The 20150-nt window shown below is 46.4% G+C and overlaps 1 long non-coding RNA gene across 1 annotated transcript; it reads right to left on the bottom strand.

Moving 5' to 3' along the window:
- Positions 1-2031: 2031 nt before the first annotated feature.
- LOC141409260 (uncharacterized) lies at positions 2032-19501 on the bottom strand. Its single transcript, XR_012428819.1, has 3 exons — positions 19364-19501; positions 10543-10657; positions 2032-2536 (listed from the first exon to the last, which is right to left on the bottom strand). It is a non-coding gene; the product is annotated as an uncharacterized lncRNA (long non-coding RNA).
- Between the last annotated feature and the right edge of the window lie 649 nt (positions 19502-20150).

Below are 20150 nucleotides of genomic sequence, written 5' to 3'. Positions count from 1 at the left end.
CATACACCCCCACACCTGGCTAATTTTTTTGATTCTTAAAAAATGTTTTGTAGAGACGGGGTCTCACAAGATTGCCCAGGCTGATCCTGAACTCCTGAGTTCAAGTGTTCCTCTAGTCTTAGCCTCCCAAAATGCTGGGATTACAGGTGTGAGTCACCTAACCTGGTCTTTTTATTTTTTTAAAGAGCCAATGTTTAAATAAGGAGATTTCACATCACAGTCGATTTCTGAGGTTTGGTTTGTTGTTTACTCTTATTTTTTTTTATTTGAGACAGGATCTCGCCAGGTTGCTGGCTGGTCTTGAACTCCTGGGCTCAAATGATCCCCTGCCGGCCGGGCGCGGTGGCTCACGCCTGTAATCCCAGCACTTTGGGAGGCCAAGGTGGGCAGATCACGAGGTCAGGAGATCAAGAGCATCCTGGCTAACACGGTGAAATCCTGTCTCTACTAAAAATAGAAAAAATTAGCTGGGCGTGGTGGCGGGTGCCTGTAGTCCCAGCTACTCAGGAGGCTGAGGCAGGAGAATGGTGTGAACCCAGGAGGCAGAGCTTGAAGTGAGCGGAGATCCTGCCACTGCACTCCAGCCTGGGTGACAGAGCAGGACTTCATCTCAGGAAAAAAAAAAAAAAAAAAAGATCCCCTGCCCTGGCCCTTCCCTCCCCAACCCGCCTCAGCTTCCCAAAGTGGTAGTATTACAAGCGTCAGTCACCACGCCCGGCCTGCTTTATTATTTGTATCAAAAGATGCTGGAGCATTGGATCTTTATGGGAGCAATTTGTCGAGTAGTGGCTGTCCTGGACATGGGGACAGGGACACTCCCTCTTGCATCCCTGACTCAGTGCATTTCATATGTGTTACTTGCCTGTCCCCTGCAGAAAAGCACTTGAGGTTACGGTCTCCATCCCACCCCACTGTGGGTGAGAAGGACTTTTCCATGCAGTGAAGCCACTTTTCCCCTTTCCTTCACCTCTCCCTGTTTCCTACTCTGCCATTTTCCTTCTTCTCCCCCAGAATTCCTCTATGAAATACCTGACCTCCTTCCCTGAGCCCCTGCCACCCCACCTCCACTCCCTGCTATGACATCACCCCCTCATTTGAAGCTCCTTTCCCTATCTGAAGGGAGGCAGAGACAGAGTGCACAGGCTCAGCTAGGCAAGGCAGACCCTTGCATACATGGGTCAGAGGTCAGGGTCCCTGGCAGACATTCCTCCCAGAGCGACTGTAGGAAGCAAGCCAGTATAGAGGTACTCTAAACGCTAGACAGGAGGGGGTAGCGTCGTCTCCTCTGGCCCTGCTCCTGCTTAGCTCTGGGCATAAGACTGACTCCAGTACAGTCACAGTTACGTCTCTGAGCTCACCCAGTCCCAGGTCCCAGGTTCCTGGCTCTGAGCCTGGTGAGACACACAGAGGCTGGTGCTGTGGGGTGGACATGGTCACTGGAGCCCACCCACCCGGAAGCTCAGCTGTGGTGAGGCAGGCAGTTTTGGAGGGGTACTTGGGATGCTGGAGGAGTGTCCCCCGTCCTAGGCCAGATTCCCTCCCTCCGTCCCTTCCCTGGACATCCCCATAGGCATTCTCCAGGAGGACAGAGACTGTTGTCTGCACTGTCCCTCCTAAGTCCCCCACATCCCACAAGGGGCAAGCATAGAGAGCCACGGGAAAGGGCCCCGCACTGCCGAGGTGATTGGCAGCTTCTCTTTCCTGGGATCTGGGTCCCTTTCCCAAAGGAGTGGAGGAAGAGGGGGAAGCTGTCCCAGGAAGGGCTGAGGAGGGGAGGCTGGCTCAGGGCAGCCCTGCCTACCTTCTACCCCAGCACAGCTGCAGGGCTGAAGGCCCCAGGGCTATTCAGCCATGGGCGCAGGTGAATCCCTAGCCAGGGACAGAGACCAGGGTCCATTTCGGAAGGGGATGGCTGGCAGATCCAAGACCTGCAAAAAGGAGGTCAAGGATTCAGTTCTGAGAAAGAGTCATGTAAAATGACTCCAAATGCTGATGGAGTCAAGAAACCAAAGAAGGAGGCAGACAATCCAGTTTGCCGGTATTGGGTGATTTATTAGGGAAACTTACAGGCAGAAGCGTGGTCTACCTGCGAAATGGAGGTCTCTGCACTGCAAGGCCCCAGACCCAGGACTTATATCGTGGGGAAAAAATATGCATGCCCTGGAAGGAATGTCTAGGTGGTTGTGAGTGTCACAGCGTCTGATTTCTGGAATAGCACAAGGGTTGTTTTGGAGGAAACTTACAGTGAAGAGGTCTTTCTACATAAAGAGTAACCCATGAGGGCCGGGCGCGGTGGCTCACGCCTGGAATCCTAGCACTTTGGGAGGCGGAGGTGGGCAGATCACCTGACGTCAGGAGTTCGAGACCAGCCTGCCCAACGTGAAGAAACCCTGTCTCTACCAAAAATATAAAAATTAGCCAGGTATGGTGGCACGTGCCTGTAATCCCAGCTACTTGGGAGGTTGAGGCAGGAGAATTGCTTGAATCCAGGAGGCGGAGGTTTCAGTGAGCCAAGATCGTGCCACTGCACCCCAGTCTGAAAGAAAGAGTGAAACTCTGTTTCAAAAAACAAACAAACAACAACAACAAAAAAAACATCAGCTTGACATTTTGGAGGCATTCCCAGACTCAGGGTTAGTCAGCAGATTAGCGTTTAAAAGAAAGTCTTGTCCCCACAGATTCCCTGACCTCAGCTGCCACGAAGGGTGGGAAGAGGAGTCCTTAGCAAGAAGTCCAGGAAGTTGACAACCTCCTCGGACCTGATAGGACACTCCCCTCTCCACCCTACCTCCTGGCTGATTTAATCTCAGGGGTGTGAGGACCTCTGAGATAGGTCTCTGCTGCCTGGGAATGGCTCTCTCTGATTCTTGGGAATGGGTCTCTGGTGCCTGCAAATGAGTCTCTGGTGCCTGGGAAGTGCCCATGGGGTCTCCCTTCCTCTCTCCTTCCACTGCTTCCCCACACACGCTATTCCAGATCATGGACATGCTGCCTCTCACCTCCCTCCACCCCAGGCGTGCTTGGGCTCTTGTGCTGTAGCCACTCAGAGTTGGAAGGGGGTGGAGGGGAGACAGCAGCTCCATCTGGGGCCATGCCCTCATGAATAACTTGAGAATGGAGAACTTTCACTCATCATGAAGGAGAAGCAACCCCAACCCCACTCCAGTCATCATCTGGGCAAAAACTCGGACCCAGAGGCTCCCAGGCTCCCAGTGTTTCCTGCTAGGATCGGCTGGAAGGAGCCAGGATTGGGATTCCAGGAATCCTGTCAGCAGAGAATCCCAGACTCCTCCTCTCCTGGACCCCAGGAGTCTCAACCGCACCACTCATGTCTCAGGGTTAACCAGAGACTCCCTGAGACAGATCCTAGAGGATTCCCAAGTGATAGGATAAAAAGAGAGGTACTGAGACCTCCTGGCGTGGGTGACCTCTCCCACGCTGGCCAACCTCCCTGATTCAGAACCTTGCTGAGCTCCGGGAGTGAATGAAGTAAAGGGAGCCCCTAGGAGTTCAGGAAGCAGAGATTTCCAAGTCCATGCACCAAAGCTCATGCCCTCAATTCTCAAGAAGGACCTCACTCAGTTAAAAAATTTTGTATCATGAAAGGGTAAATGAATGAATTAGTCAATCTGGTTTCTAAGCCAGTGGTTTACTAGAAATATTATAGTAAATTAGAAAAAAAAAAAAGGTGGTGGCTCCCACCTATAATCCCAGCACTTTGAGATGCTGAGGTGGGAGGACGGTTTGAGCCCAGGAGTTCGAGACTAGCCTGAGCAACATAGCAAATCCCATCTCTAGAAAAAATTAAAAAACTAGCCAGGTGTGGTGATGTTCACTGTAGTTCCAGCTATTCAGGAGGCTGAGGCAGGAGGACAGCTTGAGCCCAGGAGTTTGAGACTGCAGTGAGCTAGGATTGTGCCACTGCACCCCAGCCTGGGCAGCAGAGTGAGACCCTGTCTCTAATATACATATATATATATATATAAATTTTTTTTTTTTAAAGAGAATTCTTCAAAGGAGATCTGCTCTTCCTTTCCTACACCCATTCCCTTTCCTCCTTTTCCTGAACAATGCTGTCTTACAGCCTCTAGAGGCAGGCAGAGCCAAAGAGGCATCTGCTGGATGTGGGGAGTGAGACGCAGGAGGCCAGAGCGCGCATCAGAGCTCCAGCAGGCGGGGAGAGGGTGTCCACACGAGAGGGTGGCCTGGCTCCCCATGGCAGAACCTGATAGGATTAGGAGGGCATCAGCCACGGGAAGGAGATGGCAAGAGAGATAAGAAACTGCTTCCACCAGCTATTGGTCAAATAAGTACACATATGAAAGATAACGACAGGCTTCTCAGTGTCAAAGAAAACCGAGACACAGATCAGGAAAGGGAGAGAATGTGGGTGGCGCTTGTGTGTCGAATTGGAACTGGAGGTATAGGAGTAGACTCAGGATTTTCAGAAAGTGTTTAGATAGACATAGAAATTAGTATGGGTGTGTATATGTGTATGTGCACGCAGATGTGTGTAAATGTCCATATGTTCCCTAGCTCTGGAAGGCCTTGGAGCAGTGCCATCTCAATAACAAAAAGGTTTTTATGGTTTTTTGAGATAGGGTCTCACTCTCTCACCCAGACTAGGGTGCAGTGGTGTGACCACAGCCCACTGCAGCCTCGACCTCCTGGGCTCAGGTGATCCTCCTGTGTCAGCCTCCCAAGTAGCTGGGACTACAGGCACATGCCACCACACCAGCTAATTTTTAAATTTTTTTGTTGAGACAGGGATTTTGCTACGTTGTCCAGGATCGCCCCGAACTCCTGGGCTCAAGCAGTCCTCCCACTTCAGTTTCCCAAAGTGCTGGTACTACAGGTGTGTAACAAACAGTTTTAAGGTAATCAGAATCAAGAAATGGTTGAGGTGATGCTCTGGAATAATGGAGACTAGAGAGTTGTGACAACTAAATGCAATGTGTGGTGTGGCAGCATTTTTCTGGGCTGTAGTCCCTAGATGGGTAGAGAGGAAAGCCCCGGGGAGGGTGAAGAGGTGGGGGTGTGGAAGACATCAGAGAGAGCACAGGGCAGAGCGCAGAGAACTGCGTCCATCACAGGCTTCGCCGCACCCTCGGCATGGCTGCTCCACACCAGCAGATGCCCTCGCTTCCCAGCAGTGGACACACGTCACTGGATCCTCACAAATGAGCAGCTGGGAGAATGTTTGCAGCCTGGAGATTCGGGGCTTTGTCAGCACCCTGGGAAGGTTTTGTTCTTGGGTTTCGGGTTTTTGGTTTTTAGATTTTTTTTTAGTAACAATATAGCTGTATTTATTCTCTACGGTACACTTTTAAGTTGCTTCAACATTTTCCCCTCAAAATAAAAAAGAACAACAAAAAAGACATTCCAAAGCTTAGAACTGAATTATTTGGCCCTTTTTTTCTCTCTCTCTTTATTTTTTTGAGATGGAGTCTCCCTCTGTTGCCTAGGCTGGAGAGCAGTGGCACGATCTCGGCTCACTGCAACTTCCACCTCCCAGGTTCAAGTGATTCTCCTGCCTTAGTCTCCTGAGTAGCTGGGACCACAGGCACATGCCACCACACCCAGCTAGTTTTTTGTTTGTTTGTATTTTTAGTAGAGACAGAGTTTCACCGTGTTAGCCAGGATGGTCTCGATCTCCTGACCTTGTGATCCGTCCCCATTGGCCTCCCAAAGTGCTGGGATTACAGGTGTGAGCCACCGCACCCAGCCTTGGCCCTTTCTTTTTTTTTTTTTTTTTTTTTATCTCCTTGCAGTTCTCTCCCTTTTTTTTTTTTTTTAATTGAATTTACAAATAGAGGCGAGGTCTTGTTATGTTGCCCAGGCTGGTCTCGAACTCCTAGGCTCAAGGGATCCTCCCACTTTGGCCTCTCAAAGTGTTGGATTACAGGTGTAAGCCACCGCACCTGGTCCCAGCTCTCTTAATCGCCAGCACTCCTCTTGGAAGTCCCTCGTCTTGATGACCTTATTTAAGGTCACCTTCTCACAGGCCCTATCTTTTTTGGTTTTTTTTTTTTTTTTGAGAGGAAGTTTCATTCCTTTTGCCCAGGCTGCAGTGCAATGGCGCGGTCTCGGCTCACTGCAACCTCCGTCTCCTGGGTTCAAGCCATTCTCCTGCTTCAGCCTCCCAAGTAGCTGGGATTACAGACGTCTGCCACCACACCCGGCTAATTTTTTGGAATTTTTAGTAGAGACGGTATTTCACCATGTTGCCCAGGCTGGTCTTGAACTCCTGACTTCAGGTGATCTGCTTGCCTCGGCCTCCCAAAGTGCTGGGATTACAGGTGTGAGGCACCATGCCCAGCCAGGCCCTGTCTTCAAATACAGTCACACTGGAGGTTAAACTTCAATGTATAAATTTGGGAGCGATACAAACATTCAGTCCATAACACCCCCTATCCCCCAACCCTAGGCAACCACTACTCTACATCTTATCTTTACAGATGACCTATTCTGGACAAGTCATATAAATGGAATCATACAGTGCATGATCTTTTGTGTCTGGCTGCTTTCACATAGCATAACGTTATCAAGGTTCATCCACAGCATAGCATCTCATTTCTTTTTATTAGGAATAATACGGTTTCACTTTATGAATTACTGTGGTTTGAACATGTCCCCCCAGAGTTCATGTGTTGAAAACTTAACCCCAAATGCAACTGTTGAGAGGTGGGAACTTTAAGAAGTGATTAGGTTATGTGGGCTCTTCCCTCATGAATGGATTAATGGCATTATTGCATGAGTAGGTTAGTTATCAAGGATAGGTTCTGCCCCCACCCCATCCCCTCTTTTGCACTGTCTTACCCTTCTACTTTCTGCTGTGGGATGAGGCAGAAAGAAGGCCCTCACCAGATGCAGGGCCCTTGACCTTGGACTTCCCAACCTCTAGAACGGAAAGAAAGATATTTCTATTCTTTATAATTTATCCAGCCTTAGGTATTCCATGATGCAGCACAAAACAGACTAAGACATGGATATGCCACTTTTGTTTCTTCAATCATCAGACAGACATTTGGGTTGTTTCCACTCTGGGGCTACTATGAATAATGCTGCTGTGAATATTCATGTACAAGTATTTTGTGGAATATGCTTTTATTTCTCTTGGTTATATATCTAGAAGGGAAATTGCTGGATCATATAACTCTATGTTTAAACATCAGAGGAACTGCCAGACTATTTTCCAAAGTTAGTGTACGATTTTACATTCCAACCAGCCATGTGTGAGGGTTCCAATCTCTCCACATTCTCATAAAAACTTGTTAATTACCTGTCTTTTTTGTTTTTTGTTTTTTGTTTTTTTGAGTCAGAGTCTCACTCTGTCACCCAGGCTGGAGTGCAGTGGCGTGATCTCAGCTCACTGCAACCTATGCCTCCCAGGTTCAAGTGATTCTCCTGCCTCAGCCTCCCAAGTAACTGGGATTGTAGGCACCTGTCACCACACCCAGCAAATATTTATATTTTTAGTAGAGATAGAGTTTCACCAAGTTGACCAGGCTGGTCTCAAACTCCTGACCTCAGGTGATCCACCCGCCTCGGCCTCCCAAAGTGCTGGGATTACAGGCGTGAGCCACCACCTGTAAATATTATCATTTTTAAAATATTATTTTTTTAAATTAGTTTTTATTATTATACTTTAAGTTCTAGGGTACATGTGCATAACGTGCAGGTTTGTTACATATGTATACTTGTGCCATGTTGCTGTGCTGCACCCATCAACTCGTCAGCACCCATCAACTCGTCATTTACATAAGGTATAACTCCCATTGCAATCCCTCCCCCCTCCTCCCTCCCCATGATAGGCCCCGGTGTGTGATGTTCCCCTTCCCGAGTCCAAGTGATCTCATTGTTCAGTTCCCACCTATGAGTGAGAACATGCAGTGTTTGGTTTTCTGTTCTTGTGATAGTTTGCTAAGAATGATGGTTTCCAGCTGCATCCATGTCCCTACAAAGGACACAAACTCATCCTTTTTGATGGCTGCATAGTATTCCATGGTGTATATGTGCCCCATTTTCTTAATCCAATCTGTCACTGATGGACATTTGGGTTGATTCCAAGTCTTTGCTATTGTGAATAGTGCCGCAATAAACATACGTGTGCATGTGTCTTTATAGCAGCATGATTTATAATCCTTTGGGTATATACCCAGTAATGGGATGGCTGGGTCATATGGTACATCTAGTTCTAGATCCTTGAGGAATCGCCATACTGTTTTCCATAATGGTTGAACTAGTTTACAATCCCACCAACAGTGTAAAAGTGTTCCTATTTCTCCACATCCTCTCCAGCACCTGTTGTTTCCTGACTTTTTAATGATTGCCATTCTAACTGGTGTGAGATGGTATCTCATTGTGGTTTTGATTTGCATTTCTCTGATGGCCAGTGATGATGAGCATTTTTTCATGTGTCTGTTGGCTGTATGAATGTCTTCTTTTGAGAAATATCTGTTCAAATCACAAGCATTCTTATACACCAGTAACAGACAAACAGAGAGCCAAATCATAAATGAACTTCCATTCACAATTGCTTCAAAGAGAATAAAATACCTAGGAATCCAACTTACAAGGGATGTAAAGGACCTCTTCAAGGAGAACTACAAACCACTGCTCGGTGAAATAAAAGAGGACACAAACAAATAGAAGAACATACCATGCTCATGGATAGGAAGAATCAATATCGTGAAAATGGCCATACTGCCCAAGGTTATTTATAGATTCAATGCCATCCCCATCAAGCTACCAACGAGTTTCTTCACAGAATTGGAAAAAACTGCTTTAAAGTTCATATGGAACCAAAAAAGAGCCCGCATCTCCAAGACAATCCTAAGTCAAAAGAACAAAGCTGGAGGCATCACGCTACCTGAATTCAAACTATACTACAAGGCTACAGTAACCAAAACAGCATGGTACTGGTACTAAAACAGAGATATAGACCAATGGAACAGAACAGAGTCCTCAGAAATAATACCACACATCTACAGCCATCTGATCTTTGACAAACCTGACAAAAACAAGAAATGGGGAAAGGATTCCCTATTTAATAAATGGTGCTGGGAAAATTGGCTAGCCATAAGTAGAAAGCTGAAACTGGATCCTTTCCTTACTCCTTATACGAAAATTAATTCAAGATGGATTGGAGACTTAAATGTTAGACCTAATACCATAAAAACCCTAGAGGAAAACCTAGGTAGTACCATTCAGGAAATAGGCATGGGCAAAGACTTCACGTCTAAAACACCAAAAGCAACAGCAGCAAAAGCCAAAATTGACAAATGGGATCTCATTAAACTAAAGAGCTTCTGCACTGCAAAAGAAACTACCATCAGAGTGAACAGGCAACCTACAGAATGGGAAAAAATTTTTGCAATCTACTCATCTGACAAAGGGCTAATATCCAGAACCTACAAAGAACTCAAACAAATTTACAAGAAAAAAACAAATAACCCCATCAAAAAGTGGGTAACAATATTATTTTTAAATATTATTATTATTATTATTATTTGAGATGGAGTCTCCATCTGTTGCCCAGGCTGGAGTGCAGTGGTGTGATCTCAGCTCACTTCAGCCTTCACCTGCCAGGTCCAAGCGATTCTCCTGCCTCAGCCTCCTGAGTAGCTGGGACTACAGGCACCCACCACCATGCACGGCTAATTTTTTGTGGTTTTAGTAAAGACTAGGTTTCACCAGGTTGTCCAGGCTGGTCTCAAACTCCTGAGCTTAGGTGATTTGCCCACCTCGGTCTCTCAAAGTGATGGGATTACAGGCATGAGCCACCGCTACTGGCCTGATTACCTGTCTTTTTTATTATCACCATCCTAATATGTATGATGTGGCACCTCACTGTAGTTTTGATTTGCATTTATCTGGGGACTAATGATGTTGAGGGTCTTTTCATGTAATTATTGGCCATTTATATAACTTCTTTGAACTATCTATTCAAGTCGTTTGCCCATTTAATTTTTTTTCTTTTTCTTTCTTTTTCTTGAGACAGGGACTCCTCTGTTGCCCAGGAGTGCAGTGGCACAATTTCGGCTCACTGCAGCCTCCACCTCCACGGTTCAAGTGATTCTCAGCCTTCTGAGTAGCTGGGACTAGAGGCCAGGTCACCATACCGGACTAATTAATTTTTTCTCTTTCTTTTTTTTTTTTTTTTTTTTTTTCTGAGACTGAGTCTTGCTCTCTCGCCTAGGCTGGAGTGCAGTGGCGAGATCTTGGCTCACTGCAACCTCTGCCTCCCGGGTTCAAGTGATTCTCCTGTCTCAGCCTCCTGAGTAGCTGGGATTACAGGCACATGCCACCATGCCCAGCCAATTTTTGTATTTTTAGTAGAGACGGGGTTTCACCATGTTGTCCAGGCTGGTCTAAAACTCCTGACCTCAGGTGATCTGCCCACCTCAGCCTCCCAAAGTGCTGGGATTACAGGGTTGAGCCACCACGCCCAGCCAAATTCCATTTTTAAATTGGATTATTTGTCTTTTTTGTCATTGAGTTGCAATAGCTCTTTATATAGTCTAGGTACAAATCCCTTACCAGATATATGATTAGTAAAGATTTTCAGCTGCTCCATGGGTTATCTTCTCCTTTTCTTTTCTGTTTTTTTAATCCTCTCCTTTTCTTAATAATGTCCTGTAAATCTCCTTGAAGTCTGGGTATTTGGAAAGAAAAAGAAAAAAAATTAAAGAATGTCATATGAAGCACAAGAGGTTTTAATTTTGATGGTGTTCAGTTTCTGTATTTTTTTATTTTGTTGCTTGTGCTTTTGGTGTCATGTCTAAGAAAGCATTGCTTAATTCAAAGTTATAAAGATTCTAAGAGTTCTAACATTTAGGTCTATGATCCAATTTGTGTTAGCTTTTATATATGTTATGATACAGGGATCGTCTGTTGCTGAGGCTGGAGTGCAGAGGCACGATTGCAGCTCACTGCAACCTCTGCCTCCTGGGTTCAAGGGATTCTCGTGCCTCAGCCTCTCGAGTAGCTGGGATTAGAGGTGTGTGCCACCATGCCCAGCTAATTTTTGTATTTTTAGTAGAGACAGTGTTCTGCCATGTTGGCCGGGCTGGTCTCGAACTCCTTGCCTCAGGTGATCTGCCTACCTGGGCTTCCCAAAGTGCTGGGATTATAGGAGTGAGCTACCTCTCCCTGCCTATTGTATAATTTTTATTGAGAGTGCTATGGTTTGAACGTCACCTCCAACTCATGTTGAAATTTAATTGCCATTGTAACAATATTAAGAGATGGGGACTTTATGAGGTGATTAGGTCATGAAAGGTCTGTCCTCATAAGTGGATTAATGCCATTATCATGGGAATGAGTTATTTATCACAGGGGTGGGCTCCTGATACAAGGATAAATTCAGCGCCATTTCTCTCTCTGTCTCACATCTCACATGATTGCATGCCTGATGTGATTTGGTTGTGTGTCCCCACCCAAATCTTGCCTCTAATTGTAATCCCCACATGTTGGGGGAATGGCCTGGTGGGAGGTGACTGAATCATGGGAATGGACTTCCCCCTTGCTATTCTCGTGATCGAATTCTCAGGAGATCTGGTGTGGCTCTTCCTCTTTGCTCTCTCTCTTCTGCTGCCATGTAAGACGTGCCTTGCTTCCCTTTTGCCTTCTGCCATGATTGTAAGTTTCCTGAGGCCTCCCCAGTCATGTGAGTCAATTAAACCTCTTTTTTTTTTCCTTTTTTTTGAAACCGAGTTTCAATCTGTCACCCAGGCTGGAGTGCAGTGGCACTGTCTCAGCTCACTGCAACCTCTGCCTCCCAGGTTCAAACTATCATCCTGCCTCAGCCTCCTGAGTAGCTGGGATTACAGGTGCCTGCCACCACGGTCAGCTAAATTTTTTGTATTTCTAGTAAAGACAGGGTTTTACCATGTTGGTAAGCCTGGTCTCGAACTCTGTACCTCAAGTGATCTGCCCACCTTGGCTCCAAAAATGCTGGGACTACAGGCGTGAGCCACCGCACTCCTCCTCCTCCTCCTCCTCCTCCCCTTCTTCTTCTTCTTCTTCTTCTTCTTCTTCTTCTTCTTCTTCTTCTTCTTCTTCTTCTTCCTCTTCTTCTTCTTCCTTCTTTTTCTTCTTCTTCTTCTTCTTCCTCTTCTTCCTCTTCCTCTTCTTCTTCTTTCTTCTTCTTCTTCCTCCTTCTTCTTCTTCTTCTTCTTCTTCTTTTCTCCTTCTCCTCCTTCTTCTCCTCCTTCTTCTCCTCCTCCTTCTTCTCCTCCTTCTTCCTCCTTCTTTTCTTCCTCCTCTTCTTCCTCCTCTTCTTCTTCTTTCTTCTTCTTTTCTTTTTTTAATAAATTACCCGGTCTCAGGTAGTTTCTTACAGCAGTGTGAAAACAGACTAATACAATGCCCTTCCACCTTCTGCCATGGATAACCCTTGATGCTGGTGCCATGCTGTCGGACCTCTAAGCCTGCAGAACTGTGAGTCAAATAAATCTCCTTTCTTTATAAATTACCAAATCTGTGGCGTGGTTATAGCAGCAGAAAATAGACTACACCAGAATATAGAATATATCAAGAGTGTAGAAACACAACTGACTTCGGTGTATTGATTTTGTTGCTACAACTTTGCAGAATTTGTTTATTAGCTCTACCAAGATTTTTTTTCATGGATTCTTCAGGATTTTCTATAAAATTACCTCATCTGTAAATGGAGATAGTTTTACTTCTTCTTTTCTGATTTGCTTGCTTTTTATTTTTCCTTGCCTGATGGCAAGAGCTTCAAGGCAAGAACTGGTGAGAGCTTCCAGTACAAGGCTGAATAGATGTGGCAAAAGTGGGCATCTCTTTCTTGTTCCTGATCTTAGAGGAAAAGCTTTTATTCTCTCACCGTTAGTATGATGTTGGCAGTGGGATTTTTCATACATGACCTTTATCACGTTAATTGAGTTTCCTTCTATTCCTAGTTTTCTATTTTTATGATGAAGGGTGCTGAATTTTGTCAAATGATTTTTACACCTATTGAAATAATAATGTTTTCCCTTTATTATATTGATGTAGTGTATTAATTCATTTTCATAGGTTAAGCTAATTGTGCATTCCTGGGATAAATCCCACCTGGTTATCCTTTTTATATATTTCTGAATTTTATTTTCTGGTATTTTGTTGAAGACTTTTATGTCTATATTCATAAGAGATATTAGTCTCTAGTTTTCTTGTGATGTCTTTGTCTGATTTTGACAGTATGGTAATACTGAACTCAGAATAAGTTGGGAAGTTTTCACTGTCATGACTTTTATAACCTAATTATAAGTAATTCTGGTCAGGTACCGTGGCTCATGCCCACAATCCCAGCACTTTGGGAGGCTGAGGTGGGTGGATCACCTAAGGTCAGGAGTTCGAGACCAGCCTGGCCAACATAGCAAAACCCCATCTCTACTAAAATTACAAAAATTAGCCAGGTGTGGTGGCTGTGTGTGTAATCCCAACTACTTGGGAGGCTGAGGCACAAGAATCGCTTGAACCCAGGAGATGGAGGTTGCAGTGAGCTGAGATCACACCACTGTACTAGAGCCTGTGTGATAGAGCTCTGTCAAAAACAAAAACAAAAACAAAAACAAAAAAAAAAAAAAAAAGAAAGAGAGAGAGAAAAAAAAAAGGAAGAGAAGAGAAAGAAAGAAACTCCTTCTGTAGTATTCCACAGGTCACAAAGACCAACCCTGGTGCACTGTGGGAAGGTACTAACAAGGGTGTGAACACCAGGAGTAGGATCACTGGGAACTATCTCAGCAGATGGCTGCCATAGCTACCAACTGACTAACATTCACTGAACACTTACCATGAACCAGACATTGTGCTAAGCTCTTCACGTGGCTTATCTCCTTGAATCTTCCCAGCAACCTTATGAGGTAGGTAGGTGCTGTTATTATTGCCATGTTACAGATGAAGAAATTGAGATACAGAGATTAGACTCACCAAACTGCCCAAACTCCCACAGCTATTAACTGGTGGAACAGGAATCAAACTCAGTAGGGTGTGTGTATAATATACTTTGGGGTTGTTTTGTTTTGTTTTATTGTTGTTGTTGTTGTTGTTTGAGACAGGGTTTCACTCTTTCACCTAGGCTGGAGTGCAGTGGCATGATCTTGGCTCAATGCAACCTTCACCTCCTGGGTTCAAGCGATTCTCCTGCCTCAATCTCCTAAGTAACTGGGATTACAGGTGTGCGCCACTACACCCGGCGAACTTTTGTATTTTTAGTAGAGTAATTTTTGTTTTTTTAGTTTCACCATGTTGGCCAGGCTGGTCTCGAATTCTTGACCTCAAGTGATCCACTACCCTTGCCCTCCCAAAATGCTGGGATTACAGGCTTGAATCACCGCGTCTGGCGTTTTTTTTTTTTTTTTTTTTTTTTTTTAAGAGACATGGTCTTGCTCTGTTGCCCAGGCTGGAGTGCAGAGGTGCCATCATAGCTCACTGTAGCTTCAACCTCCTGGGCTCAAGTGATCCTCCAACTTAAGCATCCTGAGTAGCTGGGACCACAGGCGCCCACCACCAACCCCGGCTAAATTTTAAATTTGTTTGTAGAGATGGGAGTCTCGCTTTGTTCCCCAGGCTGATCTCTAACTCCTGGCCTCAAGCAATCCTCCCGCCTTGGCTTCCCAAAGTGTTGAGATTACAGGCGTGAGCCACTGCGCCCAGTCTGTTTATCTTGATTACTAAATTTTGGGGTGCCTCCTTAAATTCTGTGCCAGAGGCCAGTGCCTCACTCGCCCTACCCTAATCCCAGCCCAGTGACCCAATGTCCCCCTTCAACCTGCACCATGGAGCTCCCCAGCCCGGCTCCTCGAGCCTCCTCCCGCCCCTAGGGGTCGCCGTCGCGCCGTCATTCGCTTCCCTGCGTTCCCCGGCAAGACGCGCGGCGAGGCGCGGAAGGTGGGAGGCGGTGAGGCCGGGACGTGCGCATGCGCGTGGCGCCGACTCCCTTGGCCTGGTCAGGGAGTGGAGAGGTTGGGTCTCAGGTGGCTGTTTGCGGCGTCCTCACTTCCTGGGTCGTTTCTCCCTGTCTTGGTGGGGACCAGGGGACAGGTCGGGGCAGTATTTGGGGGAAGCGAGAGGCAAGCAGGGCGGGCTGGATACTGAGCGCCCTATGGCTTGAAGCTAGGGAGGACGCCCGAGACCCCCGGCATCCTGGTCCTGGGGCGTGGGCCCCGGACGCCCGGCCTGGACGCCTCCAGCTCCCAGGGTCCCTTGCGGGGACCACGTTTCCCCGCAGGCCCCGCGGCGGCCGGGTCCTCGCCGCGTCCCCTTCCCGGAGCTACGTGCCTGGCTGCGTTCCAATACGCCATGTCCCTCGGGGGCGGCTCGCGGGGCAGGGGCACTCCCGGCTCGGCCGCACGCCCAAGTGCCATGCGGGAGGTACGCGGGCACGGTACCTCACTGGGTAAGAGCGAGCTAAGGGACCGGGCGCGGTGGCTCACGCCCGTAATCCCAGCACTTTGGGAGGCCGACGCGGGCGGATCACGAAGTCGGGAGTTCGAGACCAGCCTGGCCAATATGATGAAACCCCGTCTCTACTAAAAATACAAAAATTAGCTGGGCGCGGTGGCGTACGCCTGTGGTCCAAGCTACTCGGGAGGCTGAGGCAGAAGAATCGCTTGAACCCGGGAGGCAGGGGTTGCAGTGAGCCGAGATCTCACCGCTGCACCCCAGCCTGGGGAACAGAGCGAGACTCCGCCTCAAAAAAAAAAAAAAAAAAAAAAAAAAAGCGAAGGGCCGCAGCCCGGGCCCACTGCCTCCGCCTCTGGACACGCGCCACCGCCGAGCCCCCGACCCCGCGCCAGGCGAGGCTTGGTGGGGCGTTCCGTGGACTCCACACGCTCGTCGGTCTTATCAGGGAAGGGGCGGCCAGCACCTCCGCCGCCTTTGCGGCCGTCCACCCTCCATTCTCCTGCTGGAGCCGTTTCCCAGAGATTCTCCGGCAGTGCTGTCTGTAGCACACCTGCCCGCCTTAAAATCCCGGCCTCCTTCCCCGAGTTCTGCCCTTAACCGCATCACCGCCCCCCCCCCCTCCACACACACACATAGGCATGAACACCCATCTTTTCACACGCCCCGTTTTCTTTCTCAGAACTTAGCAAATACTCTTAAGCTGAGAGGGTTTGGTGAGGTTAAAATTTACCTTGTGACATTGAGTCCAGCAGTTCAGAGCCTTGAACACCTCAGTTCATGGCCTTGACCACCTCAGTACATGGCCTTGACCTTAGTTTTTTACTTCTGTATTCTGCTGGGCGTTGTGGCTCACCTCTGTAATCCCAGCACTTTGGGACGCCAAGGCAGGAGGATCGATTGAGCCCAAGAGTTTGAGAGTAGCGTAGGCAACATAACGAGATCCTGTCTCCACTAATTATTTAAAAAAAAAAAAAAAAAAAAAATTAGCCAGGTGTGGTGGTGCACACCTGTGATCCCAGCTACTCAGGAGATTGACAGAGGATCGCTTGAGCCCAGGAGGTCGAGGCTGCAGTGAGCCATGATGGTGCCACTGCACTCCAGCCTGGGTAACAGAGGGAGAGTCTGTCTCTAATAATAATAATCAATAATAATAATGTACTGTGTGCCCATTCCTCAGGAGGCACTGTAGTAGAAGGATAAGCTGTGGAGGTAACTGAGGATAAACAGATAACCATTTAGCTAAAAAGGTTCTTAACCTTTGCTGTATGTTGTTATTCCTGGGTACAGCACAGGCAAAATAATTTTGAAAGCTCCCAGGTAATCCTAATGCGCAGCTAGTGCTGAGAACCACTGCTTTAACCCCTGAGCCGGATAGGTAGGGCCTAGGGTGGCCCGAAGCGCTAGGCCGGGCACCGCCAGTAGGGAGCAGTCTCAACCCTTTATCCCTATGAGTTGCTCAAATGGTAACGTTTTCTGTGGGTTCCATGCTGTGAAAACAGGAAGCACTGCCCTACAGTAACAAACATGCTGGACAGCCCTTGTGTCAGATCATTCATTGGAGGAGAGGGGAATCAAATCACAAAAGGCCAACTGGAAAACACACTCATCTAGGGATGAGATCAGGAAAGCCTGGGCAAGGCTGGTGACAGGGAATGTAGGAGAGGAGTTAGAGTCACAGGAAGAATGTTGGGTGCTAGTGGAAAACTAGATGGAAATTTCTGGCAGTCTGTGGTACTTTCAATTGGCACAAGGACTGATTTCGGTAATATGTCCCCGTTGACTCCCAGAGGAGAGTAGTGGGAATTGCTTTGGTCTTCCTAGGGCCCTCAAGACCATGAATGGCTGGAGTCTGGACCAGTCTTAGGCACTAACAAATTGAACAGTAGCTCATTCATAGTAGTATAAAAGCTGCTGCTTTATTGAGGCCAGAGGCCCTTTCTTATACGGGGCAGCAGCTGCGCTCCTGCGAATGATTCCTACATAAAAGATTCCACAGGAAGGCCGGGCGCGGTGGCTCACGCCTGTAATCCCACCACTTTGGGAGGCCGAGGCGGGCGGATCAAGAGGTCGGGAGATCGAGACCATCCTGGCTAACATGGTGAAACCCCGTCTCTACTAAAAATACAAAAAAATTAGGCGGGTGTGGTGGCAGGCGCCTGTAGTCCCAGCTACTCCGGAGGCTGAGGCAGGAGAATGGCTGGAACCGGGGAGGCAGAGCTTGCAGTGAGCCGAGATTGCGCCACTGCACTGCAGCCTGGGCTACAGACTGAGACTCTGTCTCAAAAAAAAAAAGATTCCACAGGGGAAAAAACTAAGCTCTGTGCATTCCGTGAAGATGCTCATTACAGCATTATCTCTACTAATGATCTATTCCAATAATAAAGGAAATTAATACAATATAACATGGTATTTCAAACAAAAAAGCCATTAAAATAGATCATTATGAAATAATATGAATGAATGAGAAATGTTCATAAGTTAAAAAAATGTATATCTTTCAGAGAGCAAAATTAGACTCGTCTGTTGCTTGGAATGGCTTCCTCTTGCTCTGTGTCTAAACTATGATTATGGAGTAGTTAAAATGAGTATGCATGTTGGCAAAGCCTGAATAAAATATGCAAATGTGAAAATATTTTTTGTAGAGATGAAATTATGGAGGAAGGGGTGTGTCTATTTCAAAATTGTCCTAATGAGAAGTATTGTGGCGTAGTAGTAAAGAGGAAGCTCCCTGGAGCCAAAAATGTTTTTACCATATGTATGGCTTTTTAAAATTATTTAACCTTTCTATGCCTCAGTTTCTTCATCTGTAAAATGGGGTAATCGTTAGTGTCCTGGAGAGTTGTAGTGAGGTCTAACCAATATGTGGAAACTCTTAGAATGGCACCTGTCACATAGTAAGTACACGGTAAATCCTGGCTATTTCAATTCCATTTTATTTATAGCTTAATAAAATCTTGTAAAGATAGTTGGCCAATCAGCACTGATACTCCTGTCTACCTGTGTTACATCTCTGAAAAAGCTTAGCCTATCTGTGTCGACACCTTACTGAAGTATAAGTTATATATAAAACACACCCATTTTAAGTGTACAGGTTACTGGGTTTTGGTGAATGTATACACGGGCATAACCATCACCACATTCAGGATGTGAATGAACTTTGCCATCACCCTCTCATGCTCTGTGCAGTCAGCTGCTCTCTCCCTGACCCAGCCACAGAGAACCACTGGTCTACTTTCTGCCCCTATTAATAAGTTTCGCTTTTTGTAGAAATAGAATTTCACAGAAATTGAATCATATATTATGCATTCTCTTGTGTCTGGCTTCTCTGGTTTAACATAATTTTGAGATTCATCCATTGCTTGCAGGTAACAGCAGCTCCTCTTTGTTGCTAGTATTCTGTTACATGGGTAAACCACACTTTGTTTATTCTTCCACCCATTGATGGACATTTGGATGTTTCTAGCTTATGCCTATTATGAATAAAGCTGATATGCACATTTGTGAAAAAGTCTTTGTGTGGACATACGTTTTTATTTTCCTTGGGTAAATCCTAAGAGTAGAATTATTGAGTCATGTGGTAAGTGTACATTTAATTTACTGTTAACCGAAACTGGTTTACAAAGTGCCCAGGCCATTTTACATTTCCCCAGCAAACGTGTGAGACTCCATATCCTCAGCAACAATTAGCATCATCGGTCTGCTTGATTTTAGTGGGTACATAAGGGCACTCACTGTGGTTTTAATTTGCATTTTCCCGGGTGACTGATGGTAGCTCACTTCTAGGGAAGGAAGGAGAGGGATGATTCAAAAGAAGTTCCACCGTTTTTAAGCTTAGGTGTCCAAGAGAATGAAACTGGTGCCACCGACACAAGTGAAATTAGGAGTCAGTGATTTTTTGGCATAGGGGTGTTACATCTGAAGTGATGGCAGGATGTTAAGGGGGAAATACCTGGGTGGCAGCATGCTTTGCAGGCTTGGAGCTCAGTGGGAGGTCAGGTCCTGAGATAAGAGCCAGGTATCCGCTGTGAGGTGACGCACAAACAGGGAGAGAGAGAGAGATGAGTCCCAAGGATCAAGCCAGGGCTCAGAGTGGCCAGAAGCATCTGTTCCCCAGCCCCCATTTCCAAGTAATGGAAAATCCAGACTGATAGACCTAGTAGGCCTAAAAATAGATAAAATTAACCCACTTATATATGAGCCACTGGAGTATTTTCTAGTCCTATTGCAAACTCTACTCTTGGCTAATTTGATTGTTAAAATTATAAATTACAAAGTTATCTATACCCTTTTTAAAAAAGAGTTTCAATATGGTTAGTGACAAATCAGTTAATTATCTTTGTGACCCAAGGGGCCTCCTTCTTTTAATCACCGTAACCAGTAAAGCAATAATGGCTTTCTGAAGTTGATTCTTTTTGATGGTTTGTGTTTGGATGTTCAAGGTTAGTGAGGAAATGATCCTTACCACACTTTTGTAATTTTAATACAGACAGGGTCTTGCTTTGTTGCCCAGGCTGGTCTCCTGGGCTCAAGGGATCCTCTGGCCTCAGCCTCCCAAAGTGCTGGGATTATAGGCGTGAGCCACTGTGCCCAGCCTCTTGCTACACTTTCATTCAGGATAAAGATGGTAATATCCAAGACTACTAAAAGTCTTATAACCACAATCCAAATTTTAAAATAAATCTTACTATTAAGAAGGATTGATTGGCCATGTGCAGTGTCTCACGCCTGTAATCCCA

Source organism: Macaca fascicularis, chromosome 20, assembly GCF_037993035.2.
Source record: "Macaca fascicularis isolate 582-1 chromosome 20, T2T-MFA8v1.1".
Classification (NCBI taxonomy): Eukaryota; Metazoa; Chordata; class Mammalia; order Primates; family Cercopithecidae; genus Macaca; species Macaca fascicularis.
Note: the sequence above shows the minus strand (reverse complement) of the source record. Positions and strands in the feature narration are given on the sequence as shown.